Source organism: Myiozetetes cayanensis, unplaced genomic scaffold (genome assembly GCF_022539395.1).
Source record: "Myiozetetes cayanensis isolate MyiCay16 unplaced genomic scaffold, myiCay2020 scf2-11, whole genome shotgun sequence".
Taxonomy (NCBI): domain Eukaryota; kingdom Metazoa; phylum Chordata; class Aves; order Passeriformes; family Tyrannidae; genus Myiozetetes; species Myiozetetes cayanensis.
The window spans coordinates 52,224,069-52,237,254 of NW_026087411.1; the positions used below are offsets into that span (position 1 = coordinate 52,224,069).

The following is a 13,186-nucleotide window of genomic DNA, read 5'->3' on the forward strand; positions in this document are numbered from 1 at the left end:
AAGGCTTCAAGTCAGGGCAGGCCACCTTATTCCAGGGCTGCTCTAGTCAAGGACAGGATCACTTGTGTCACTGTGTGACTGTTGTACAGGGGAAAACCCATGGAGGGGCCTGGAAGCACTGTGCAGGACACACGCACACATACCCCAACAGCACCTGCTGGCCATGCAGCCTCTCCCTCTGTGAATCAATGAGCCCCACTTGCCAGTTTACATAATAATTTTTTTTTAATTCCATTTAACATCAGTTAAATTCTATGCTTCTTAACAAAAAAAAATAATTAATAGTAGTAAGAGACCTGTTGCGAATCTACCAGTGTACAGGGCGAAGCCACTCTGAGGGTCTGCACCCTCAGGTTTGCCCTTCTGTGAGGGATTGGACCTTTCAGACTCATTACCTGTCTTTACTCCTGAGACTCTTCTACATGCAGCAAAACTTGAGGACCTCACTCAGTGTTCCCGTGAGGAAGGCTGTCCTCCGCTTTCTGTGTCGTACTGGGGTTTCTGATTTGATTTTCTCAACAGATGGGAACAACAGCCCCGCTGGTGGCTGGGATGGGTTGCCCCTGCAATGCATTGGCCTTGCACAGCCAGGGAGCTTGCCCTCACTGGCAGATTTGGCACTGGTGGCTGCCAGCTGTGTCCCCATAGTGGGAATCTCCACAGTGCAAGCTGTTGGCATGTCACTCCTTTTCCTCTGCATGCCGTTTGCTTCTCTAGGTCCAGCCTTCATGACTAGCCTGGTCCCTGCCAGGTATCGCTACAGCCTCAGCCCTGCCTATTGCTTTTATAGCCTTTTCAACTCATTGTGACTCATTCACTAACTCATTCCTCCAGTGGCCCCTCAGTGGTGTGTACCTGAATATTCTGTATCAGTCCCTACACACCACTGAAAGGGGCTGTTGGCAGCAAAAGTGGAGTAAAGGTACGACGGAGCCATGAGCATGTTAAATAAGTAAAAGAGCATGCAGCGGTGACTGAGTGGGTGCTCTCTGCTACTTCCAGCCAATTGAATTAATCAGCTAAATGGATTTGGGAGATTTATCCCTTGTCCTGCAGGCTCCATCCTTCCTGGCAAGCATCTAGAGACAAATGACAGTCGTTCACATCGTAGTATTTAGTCGCTTTGATGGAAAGCTCTGGTCTGTGCTGTGTTTCTGTGGCCAAGCATGAGGCCGGACAGGATCTCACACAGGATCACCTGGGCTGTTCACCTGCTTTCAAGGAGCATCAAGCACACCTCTCCTGGTCTCAACAGGTGTTTGTCTCAACTGCTCCTATCGCTTCTTGTGACAGCATTACATGTTAATAACCTGTAGATAACCTGCTACCTGGCTGATTGTCCTTGTGTTAGAAAGCTTTTCTCCAAAACTGTATACTGTATCTTGTCTTCTGCATGATAAACATGGAGAACAATTAGTCATCATCCGCTTCTCAGAACAAACTTTTACATATTTTAAATATGTTATCATGTCTTCTCTTAGTCTTCACTTTTTCTAGACTAAACAATCTATTTCTTTCAACCTTCTCTTCTTCTACATCTGTTACCAATTTTTTGTGGCTTTTGCCTGGACTCCCTCCAATCATCTCCTTCCTTTGACAGCCCAGGAGGCAGAGCTGTATTGCAGTCAGGGCCTTACTGCTACTGACAGTGGAAAATAATTACTTGATTTTCTTACAGTATTGCTCTGACTGTATAGCAGGCTGCCTTTTTCTGCAACTGGATATCATCCTGACTGGTGATTTGCTTATAGATTACTGTAACTCCTCTGCAGATCTTTATATGGTAATTTACCCTTCTCTTTGTGGATCTAATGCATTAATTTCAGAACATTTATCCAAGTTACTGCAATTATGGTGAATTCTAATCCAAACTTGTAAACTGCTTGCAACCTCACCTGGTTTTATATCACATCAGATTTTACAAATCTCTTCTATCACCAAAGTACGAGATTGTCAGATACACAAGGCATCAGAATTACAATTAGTTTGTTTTGAGAAACCTCATGAAAGGCCTTTGTCTGATTGATAGCAAGCAGAAGTTATGTTGTAGGATGTAGTCAAATTTTTCTCTGCTTGTCACTGTGCCAGCGTACAACAACCCGAAATTACTGACATTTCGGCCACCAAAGGCAATGCTCAGATGCTAAATCAGTCTCTGCAGAGCTACAGGTGATGGCAGCAGTATTGTCTCAGGCAGAGTTTATTTTGAACTAGCAAGGTTGCTCAGTGTTGAATTTCTTTTTCTAACATATTTGCAGAGTTTTTTCTTATATTTAACTGTCTTTTTTTCCCCCTGTATGTTTGCATGGTGAATTCTTTGCCATTCTCACAGCAGGTGAGATACCTTACCAATACCTTTTAAATTACTCCTTTGGGGCTCTAAGGTAATTAAATATCTCCTGGTATACATACTGTTCGTTTACTCTACACTGGGTTAATTTGCTGCAGTGCTTTAGTGCTGACCTTCTGTAAACTTGTCCTCTCATTTAAACTCTTTCCCCCTTGGATTGCCTTTGCCTGGGGGTGTCCTTGATTAGTCTCTGGAGCTGCCTGTGGCTTCATTCCCTCTACTTCTCTAGCATTGGTCTGCTCTTCATTTCCTAGGAGTCATGAAATCTCTCATTTTATAATCACTTTGGTTTGATTTCCTTTTCATCAGTTATTTCTTAACAGTTCTTCTACAAAAGTAAAGTTAAAACTAGAACACCCTCGTATATCTTTTATCACTTTATGACCTGCAAAATTACTTCTTCAGCCAATACTTGAGTATCTTTTTCTCCAGGAGAAATAAAAGAGGTGTTTTTTACTAAACTTTGTCCATATTCTAATTTTAGAAGCTTTTTGAATTTTTGTATGCTTTCATTGAGGAGTTCTTTCATCTGGGAAGCAAAAGAGAAGACTGTTTCAAAGCTTGTCTTCACTCCTTGAAGTAGCCAAGGGCATATTTTATGACCTACTAATCTAATCCTTTCTGCAAAGCAATTGCAACTAAAAAACACAGCCTGCTCTGACCTCAGAAGCCAAATATTGTTTTAAAACATGTTCTCCAGCTTTCAAAAACACCCCTGGAAGACATTTCCTGAAGAAACTACAAGGGGTTCCATGTCTTATCAGTATAATGGCAACCGCCAAGAGATGACATGTAACCAGCTGTTATATCATATAAATATATACGTGGCCTTACCCTTGTGACAGGTTGTCAACATGCAGCATAATAAATATAATCTTCTCTGAGCAGCAAACAAAGCATAGCTAAGACTGACAGAGACATCTACAACATATATAAATGTAAAAAAAAAGAGGTGAATAGTATATTGGTACAACAATACCAATACTATATTGGTACAACACCCAGTGAGAACACTGGTCTCAGAGTGAAAACTCTATGGTTGATCTCTCTCTTATGGGGCAGCTTGCAACCCTACATCTGCAGTCTTTTTTTCCTTTAGGAAAGGATGTATATGGTTCAGCTATTTGAGCATGCTTCTCGTTTTCTTTGTTTAAAAAATATCCTGTAACAGTTAATTCAGACCTTTGTTAATGGATGACAAGTAGCCACATTTTAGTTAAAACAGAACTTTTGTTGTAGCCATTTCTTACCCTGTTATCAGAGCTATTTTAGTAGCTCTGTGGGTAACAACAGCGTTTCTCTTTCTTTGGAGGCTCCAAGTATTACAATTATTTTAGCGGAATGGTTTTGGATTCAGTTTGTATTCGTACAGATAGGTTATATATCATGGGTATTATGTAATGCCTGTAATTTAACAGTCCACAACGAAAACAAAGCATTTATTATATTCTGAGACATTTCCAGGGAGTGAATAGCTATGATTAACTGAATAAGCCATTAGCTACCACTGTTACTGCTCAGAAGCAGCTGAAATAGCATTTATTTAGTGGCAAAAATATTTGGCAGTACTGCACTTTCAAAAAAAACCCCAAAACTTTACAAACTGCAATTTTGGAAAGTCCTCTACATCCTTAGGAATCTGCAAAGGAGTTGTATTTAAAGTCACCAGACTCAATTTTCCTTTTACAGGTTGTAACTGTACAAGAAATATAATTATGTACTTTAGGCTAATATATTTTAACAATCTTATACAGACATATGTAGGAATTCAATAATTAAAGTAGCTATGGGCATGAAGTTTTCCTTGGATTGATTAAACCTTCTCACTCCATTCTCTCCATGTTATTGTACCTTTTTACTTCTGGTCAGATGTGTTTGTTCTCTGTAGTGCATATGTTTTTCCAAGTATTTATATCACTGCAGTTAGAGAAAAAAAATACACTTGTTCATTATATAATAGCAGTGTTACTTATGAAGTACTGGTAGCAAGATTTTTTTGCAAGTGATGTGAGCCAAAGAGCACAACCTAAGAGGTACTAAGTTACTATATTTTACATACTTTTTTTTTTTTAATGCTGTCTTGGCATTGAAAAAGGTTGTTCTTTTTAGTGCATCTTAAACACCTTCTATTTCAATGCCTTCTTTTGTTTACTGAGAGCTTTGCTTATAGTAAAAGAATTTTCCTTCGTGCTGAATTTTTGTTCAAAACAAGAAACAGAATATGTCTTCAAGGTAACTTGAAGGGCTTTCAGGGGCCTTCAGTTTTTCAGTTGAATCTGATTAAAAACCAACTATCCTCTAAAGTTTCTTTATCTTCCTCTGTCTCAAATAACTTGTTAATATATTTTCATGCTTTCTGTAATGTCAGATCCATTCAGAAATGCTGGTGGTAGTTACAGTAAGAAGATACTATAGTAATTAGCAAGAATATTTCTGATTTAAATCCCTTGGTGAGCAGGAATGATATGAATTTGGCTGTGTTGCTCTCTGGAGATCCTTGGCATCCAGAGCAGGCTGCATTCCTCGGCTGACTGGAGCTGATGGATAACTTTCTGTAAATTGTGTGGTCTGTGATGGAGCTGAGGAGCAAAGACTCTAGCTCTAGTGATTATCTTTTTTAAGAAAAAAAAATTGTCTCTCCACAAGTGAAGTTGAATTTTACTTTAATTTTCCCATTTCTTGAAAAAAAATGGTGTCTACTGACAGTAGTATGCATAAAAAAGCTAAAAATTTTGCAGGACCTAATATTGACTGCCTGATAACAATGAAACTTCATAATATTTTAGAAGTAGGCATGTGCAAAAGAGATCATTTTTAAAACAGTGGTATCCAGAGAACGCAACCACTAGTGTTCAGAAACAGATCACAGTCTTTGTCAGAGTTAATGAAGAAGAATATCGGTGATGGAGATGTTTGTTGACATGAAGAACGCCTGGTTGTGTATTTCAGAAAAGAAAATTGGTAAAATAATAAATTCTGGTTTTTGCTAATTAACATAATTAGAGAGCTATTTCAGTTGGTTTTTGTTAACAAGGACAATAAAGATTTTATTTTTTTTAGGAGCTAGATTTAAGCATACCAAAATGTCTAAAATGTAATATGAGGGAGTGTAGAAACAAAATCTATTTAACAGTTCATGCAGTTAAACCCTCAGGACTGATTGAATCATTGGGAGACCATAGCTGGCATAATAGCAGCCAGTAGTCTTCAACAGGTGCAAGAGCCTTGAGTATTCTCTGGAGCTCTGTTGTCCCATAATGATTGTCTGATGCATTTTTTACATGTTGTGGTATTTGATTGGAATAACTGAAATGAATGAGCAGTTACACCAGTGTAGACTCAATCAATGCTTTTAGAATTTGCAAAGGGACAGCTGACTAGAAAATGGAATTAATGATCTGGAACAAAATGACCTACGGAAAGATTATCTTTTGCTTATTTAATGCTGGACTGATCGACCATCAATATGGAGAGATTTATAGAATAATAAGACTATGGAAGTAAGAGGCATTCTGTTTACATAACTTACAAATTTTAAGTAAAGGTGCCAAAATATTTGGCCAGGCACAGCAAGACAGAATCACCACTGGAATTACTGGCTTTCTGATCAATAGCAGCTAAGGTCACAGAGATACCACAGGTAATGACACATCATAACTTGCACCTAAAATAAAATTATTTAAGGAATTAATTAAAAGTAAATATATATATTGCATTAAAATATAGACTGATATTTTCAAGCAATTTTTAGGATCTCTAAGAGAAGCTCCAGGTTTTAAGGTTCACCTTTCATGCCTGTTGATACACTTCTAATTCACCAGGGACATAATTCCTGCACTGCAGCTATTGGAAACACTATTTCCCCTGCAAAGTGGGAACTACAAAGGGCATGTGGGAAAGAGGCTGATGGTCTCCACTGCGTAGCTAAACCCAGGCAGAAGACTCTGTTATTGAACAGCAGAGGGCATGTGGACACAGCAAACACATTTATTCTGCAGATGGATAAAACCCTAGCAGGCAACTACAGATGGGTACCTTTCATCCAAAGGATAAGCTGCAAGATTGGGATAAAATTTAGTAGTACAAATATAAAGTCAGGCATTCAATGAAATAAACATAGTTTCTGCAATTACTTTTTGGAGACAGCAAAATGAGAGAGAAAAATAAGTATGTTTATTAACTGTGAGATATCTCTGAGCTATCGGTGCAATACAGCTGTGTATAAAAAAAAAAAAAAAGAAAAGGAACATGTCAAGCAAGGTAACTCCAGCAGAGGTAGTTAAGGTATCAGTGCCTTTATCATAGAGTCATGGAATCATTTAGGTTGGAAAAAGACCTTTAACTTCATCAGAACCAACCATTAACCCAACACTGCAAAGTCCACTAGCAAATCCTATCCCTAAGCACCACATCTAATCATCTTTTAAATACCTCCAGGGATGGTGACTCTACCACTTCCCCTGTGCAGCCTGTTTCAGTGTTTGACAACCCTTTTGGTGAAGAAAATTTTCCTAAGATCCAATCTAAACCTTCCCTGGTGCAACTTGAGGCCATTTCCTCTTGTCCTGTCGCTTGTTACTTGGGAGAAGAGACTGACCTCACCTTGCTACAATGAGGTCCCCCCGACCCTCCTTTCCTACAGTCTGAATAACCTTAGCTCCTCACAAGACTTGTGCTCCAGACCCTTCACCAGCTCCGTTGTCCTTTTCTGGATGCACTCCAGCACCTTAATGTCCTGGTAGTGAGGGGGCCAAAACTGAACACAGCACTCAAGGTGCAGCCTCACCAGTGCCGAGTGCAGGGGGACAATCACTGCCCTAGTCCTGCTGGCCACACTATTCCTGATACAGGCCAGGATGCCACTGGCCTTCTTGGCCACCTGGGCACACTGCTGGCTCATGTTCAATTAGCTGTTGACCAACACCCCCAGGTCCTTTTCCGCCAGGCAGCTTTCCAGACACTCTTCCCCAAGAGCCTATAGCACTTCATGCAGTTGTTGTGACCCAAGTGCAGGACCTGCTGCTTTGCATTGTTGAAGCTCATACAATTGGCCTTACTCAGCCCATCGATCCAGCCTGTCCAGATCCCTCCACAGAGCCTTCCTACTCTCCAGCAGATCAACACTCCCACCCAAACTGGTGTAATCTGCATAGTGACTGAGGGAGTGCTCAATCCCCTCATCCAGATCATCAGTAAAGATATTAAAGAGGACTGGTCCCAGTATTGATCCCTGGGGAACCCCACTCGTGACCATCCACCAGCTGGATATAACTCTGTTCACCACCACTCTCTGGGCTCAACCATCCAGCAGGTTTTTTATCCAGTGAAGACTGTACCTGTCCAAGCCATGAGCAGCCAGTTTCTCTAGAATACTGTGGGAAATAATGTCAAAGGCTTTACTAAAGTCCAGGTAGATAATATGCACAGACTTTCCCTCATCCACTAAGCGGGTCACCTTGTCATAGAAGGAGAAGATCAGGTTGGTCAAACAAGACTTGCCTTTCACAAAACCACACTGGCTGGGGCTGATCCCCTCGTTGTCCTGTACATGCCGTGTGATGGCACTCAAGATGATCTGCTCTGTGACCTGCCCTGGCACCAAGGTCAGGCTGACACGCCTGTAGGTCCTCAGGTTATAAACTGATCATGAATATATGTAAGCTGTAAATTCTAGTCATCAGAGCAACGACATTCTGAAAGAGTAAGCAAAAAGATGTTAAAAATCAAACAGAAAATAAATTAAAAGATAGAGCTTGGCCAGTTATTGCAAAGGAATAGAAGCCTGCACTTTGTGACCTTTCTGTCTCTTGTTTCCCAACTTTGTACCGCTCCTATTCCACATATTAAAGGGCTATGAACTGTTTTGTATGCTCCAAAGTTTGCTTTCAGGAACAGATGCTCATAGGTATTTAGTGAGGTAAGACACAACATTAAAAACTGAAGAAGAGACTTCATCTGTGAGAGAGAATAAGAATCTAGGATTGTTGGTTATCTCACGATTGCCACCAGCCATCAGCATGATACAGCCCTGACATATGCTCAGAGAAGTCTAAGAGCTTCAAGTCCATTTCAGGGTAGGGATGCTGATGTGGGTTTCACCTTGCTTCCTCCATGTTGCTGGAAACTCAACCATCATTTACTGCTTTGAGACAGGGAGCTGCTACGTGCCGCTGACAAACAATTTCTTAGCCAACTCTAGGTGATACTTAGTGATTGTGCAGTGACTTTTTATTTACTTTGTCCCATTGTGACCAGTTACTGGAATGCATCAGCTCCACAGCTGGGAGGCAGCGACAGCCAACCTACCTTTTGAGTGAGAGAGGTGCTGGTGCTGAGCACTCCTCCTCCTGCTGGCTCATGCCAGGGGAAAGCAGTAGTTTGGGATGAATTACATTCACTGGGACCCTGGCAGCAAACAGCTCCCTAAATCAGTCACAGACACCTGTAGGCTGACCCTGCTCCTGCAAGGCACGGAGGTCCTGGTGAGTTTAAGGCCTATTCTGCAGGGCTGACAGCAGCACAGGAGCAGTCACATTGTCAGCTCCCAACTCTCCCACAGGATGTGTGGGTGTGGTGGGGATGCTCCTGCCACGCATACCAGCTCTCAGCACCACCCGACTCTGAGCCTGTCCTCGCTGCTTCAGTGCATACCAAAAGGGTTTGCTTGAACTGCCCTTGCTGTGTTTATGGATATGCCTTTGCCTTGAAGCAAACCAGAAGCATTCCCACAGTCAAGCTCAGCTGAGGAGAGATTAAGGCTGCTCTTCATTAACACCTTGAAGTGTTGTTTGCAGTTTCCAGCTCACACTGTCTGCCATACCGTAGCCACAGCAGTGAGCACTGTTTGGCTTGAATGTAGATGAGGTGTTCTAGCAAGTATGTCAAGAGTTGGCTCGTGGCCAAGTTTCAGTCTCGTAATTGTGTAGACATACCCCCAAACAAATCTCTCTCCCTCCTGGCAAGGCAGAGCAGGATAACTGCTTCATCCTGCAAAGCTGGGAGGCAGCAGATTTGAATGTTTCTTGTTTTGCAAATGCCAAACATTCAAGAATTGTGCCTTCAAAAATTATGAGACTGGCCTTAAAATGTTGAAATCTTAAGATTAAGGCTCTAAAAATCCCTTTTGTTTTGCCTTCTGTTTTTCTTAGACTTTTCTGAGTCTATGAGCACCTAAAAACCACATTTTGCACCTTTTCTTTGCATCTGTGAACACAGAAAAATGAATGGAAATACAAAAACTCATATTCTCACAGGAGCAACCCTTTTCAGAAGGAGAAGCTTTACAGAAAAACATCACATTGTGGAGCTCACGAGAAACTCTCCGGAGCTGACAACACTGGTTTTGATAAAGCCAAGAACTGAATTTGGCCAAAGTTTGCACAGCTGCAATAGGGATGTAGTTTGGATTACAGAATTCTTGCTGACAGAAGATACATATGGAGTGAAAAAAATATGTATAGATTCCCTGAAAGAAGGGGAAGAAAGTAAAGAGGTCAGAGGGGCTACAGTTATTGTCTTGTGCACTGCAGTACAAGCATTTTCAGTCATACACCAGGAAAACTGCTGCGAGGCTGTGAAGTTCCCCCTCCAACTTAGAACTCACCCAACTCCCATAAAAAGGTACTTAGTCCCAGCCTGTATTTTGGAGGACTGGCAACTGTATTATTGCATGGTACCATGATCAGATCTTAACTACAGAATATAGTGTGCCACTGGATTGTTCATTTCTAACTGATATCACATACACCACCATATTCAATGCAGAAAAGCTTTGGAAGTTAATCAAATTTTTAAATCATGTCACATAAGATTTTTTCCTAATACTTTTAAATTTTTTTAAATTATAGTATACACTACTTTTAAAAACCATTTCATGTGATTGTTTGACTGACTCTTGTTAATTTAAAAATATATTTTTAAATAAATTATCTAAAAGTTTAGAGGCTTTGTTATCCATTAGGTATAATTTGAATTTAACACATTGTAGCTTCACTTCAGCCTTATATGCCTGGTATCTTTATGATATCAAGACAAAAGGATTGAGGTACTGCATTATCAGTAGTCCAGTCTACCCATAAACTTTCAGTGAAATTTAAAGTCAGTTAAATTACGTAGGTTTTATGCTGTTTGCCAACATGAGGAAGTTTTGCACTTTCTATTAATGTCTATTTCATAACCTTAGTCTTAATTACACTGAGTGTTGCTAATCTTCCCCTTGTCAGCCAGCACACTAATGTTGCACTGTTTAAATACAGACTCCTGTTTCTCCTTTTGGAAAGAAGGCGTGGGACTCATCTCACTTAACTTTACTCTTGCAATACATTTACACTGCCAAGCTGGCTGTTTTGTCTCTGTAGTATAGAGCGAGTGCTATACAGTGGGGGAGGGACACCCACACTTCTCTCATGGCTGCTCCTGACACTTGTGGTAGGCACTTAGGCGAGCATGGGACGAATTCTCCTGCCATCGTTGACTGGCCCCAGATAAATCTGGTTGGGTACTGACATTTATCACGGTTTTGCTTGCCTGAACAGTAGGTGTGTAGTGCCATTACAGATGTCCTGAAGGTTCTCATGCTAGTGAGCCAGGAAACCTTTAGGCCATCTGAAAAGTTATTAGGCCTTAACAGAGGTAACTGATTCTCCTCCTTGGGCATCCAACCCAGCTTATGTGAGTGACCCTCCACTAGAAGTTGTCTGAGGCATAAGGGGAGACTTTGTGTGCATTGGAACTGTATCTCTGGGCGCATCTTCAGCAACCATGGAAAAGCAGCAGTTGTTCAGAAAAAAATGCAGTGGATGTTTCTAAAACATGCAGCAGTATTATAAAACAGTTTTGGACAGTTGCAGAATTATCTTTATTTTCCACCTAGATGGTTTCGGGTCTCTGTAATGTCAATCCATCCACCTGGTTTCTTTTTCCCACAGATGGGGTGCACCTCTGACATCATGTGCCCAGCTTTGCCTCATGTCTCAGGCTTTGGCTGCACCCAGCCTGGCCAGCCCTTGAGCCTTTGAGACGCATCCCACTGTGGTGGCAAGACCCACCCAGTGCCAACAGGCCAGTGCCTATCCTTTCACTTCATTTCCCTCAGAGGGATGTAATCAGATCCATGTTTCTTGGTGGGGACTCACTCAGGTGACCTCATATAGAGTATTCAGTGGTCTTTAAGGAACAAAGCAGTACCCTATCCATGTGTTAAAGCTCTTCAAAGCGCATGCAACCCCCTCCTGTATCATAAGCAACATCTGCATATACACACAGAGATGGGACAGTTCAACCACTGAGTGAGACAATGCAGTCCTCCTTGTGATCACTCCTTTCTCTGACTTCTGACTTTCAGGATTTTTGACTTCCCGTAACAAATGAGTTTTTTGTGGGGGTCCCTCTCTGTCTTGGCAGTCAGACAGCAGGCTGCCTGTCATGAACAGTCCTGGGTCAGGCTGGCTCACTCATCCTTCTTTACCCTATTTCTTTCTTTTCTGCAGGAGAAAGTCAAAAGTTTTTGAGTGTACTCTTTTTGCTGCTTTCTGTAACCACGTATTTTTCAGAGGAAAGTCAGTCTCACTCTTCACTGGAAATCCAAGGGGATATACCCCTAAATATCAAATCAAATCAAATATTGTGTGAAGGTGGGCTTTGTATTGTATTTTCATCTTCTACTGGCCTCCAATTCTTCCAGTCCAGAAGCAGCTGGGGACTCTGTTTCCATCTCAGGAAGCAAGTTATTTCACTTTTGTGAGTAGCACAGGTGGCACAACCAAAATATATCATAGAATAAAAAGTAGAAAAGGCCTGCCAAATAACCCCAGTTAGGTAAGAAGAGTGATCTGTGCCTCCTGTATTTATGGAATTGAGTTGTATTTCCATAAAAATTAATTGAAATGGTAACCTTTTCTTTGCAAGGCTCAATATGACCAATTCTGTTTGTGTTAAGTATGTTTCTGATCAAGAACTTATACAAAATTAATAGTAAACAGTAATTCTGCAGAATAAATTATTATTATGTGAGTGCATAAATTATTTGAAAACCATATGCAGAGAGCATTTCTCAGTGATACACCATTAAGTGTGGTTCTTCAAGTGTTTTTCCTTGTTCTGGTACTATTCAGTATTCTCACTGACAGCTTGGATGAAAGTTTAGAATGTACGCTTAATAAATGCATAGAGCAGAACAAGCACGTTGGAAGAAAAGAGATTGAAAATGACCTTGATAAAGTAGCAGAACAGTCTAGAAAATAGTGGGTTTCCAGCATTTAAATTAGGGCAAATGCAGAACTGTACATAGAGCTCAACATAATCAGCTGCACATAAATACAGATGGGTAACAACTGGCCAAGCAGCAATTCTGCAGAAAAGATCGGGTGTCTGAGATAATGATCTCAAGCTGAAGTGCTGCTTCAAACAAGGCCAGGTTATTGGGAGGGGAGTAACAAAGCATCAAATGAAATTATTTCCCTTTAGACAGCACTGATAAGGCCTCAGTGGAAGAGCTTCACCAACTTGCAGGAACTGTAGCTCATGTAGGATCGAAGAAGAGAACAGTCTGTGCTCAAAGATCTAGAGCACATAGGCCTTCAAGGAAAGATTGAAGATTTGTTCAGTCATGAGAGGATAAAAGGAAGATGTGCTAGCCACCTTCTTGTAGCAATGAGTGACTCTGAAGAGGAAGAGATTTAGCTGCCATGTATGCTGTCAGTACAGGAAGCAAGTAATAGGTCAGATTTCAACAATGATGGTTTCCTATAAGCATCGGGAAAAAATGTAAGTGTCAAGGAAAAGTGGAGCCCTGGAATAGATTGTGTAGGGGGAATTCACAGAAAATTCAACCTTGCA

The 13,186-nt window shown here is 41.1% G+C and overlaps 1 protein-coding gene across 2 annotated transcripts in view; it reads left to right on the top strand.

Moving 5' to 3' along the window:
* The window catches only part of SCAF8 (SR-related CTD associated factor 8), a 150,477-nt gene that overhangs the window by 71,024 nt on the left and 66,267 nt on the right, over window positions 1-13,186 (top strand). The gene's annotated exons all lie outside the window — the stretch shown is intronic.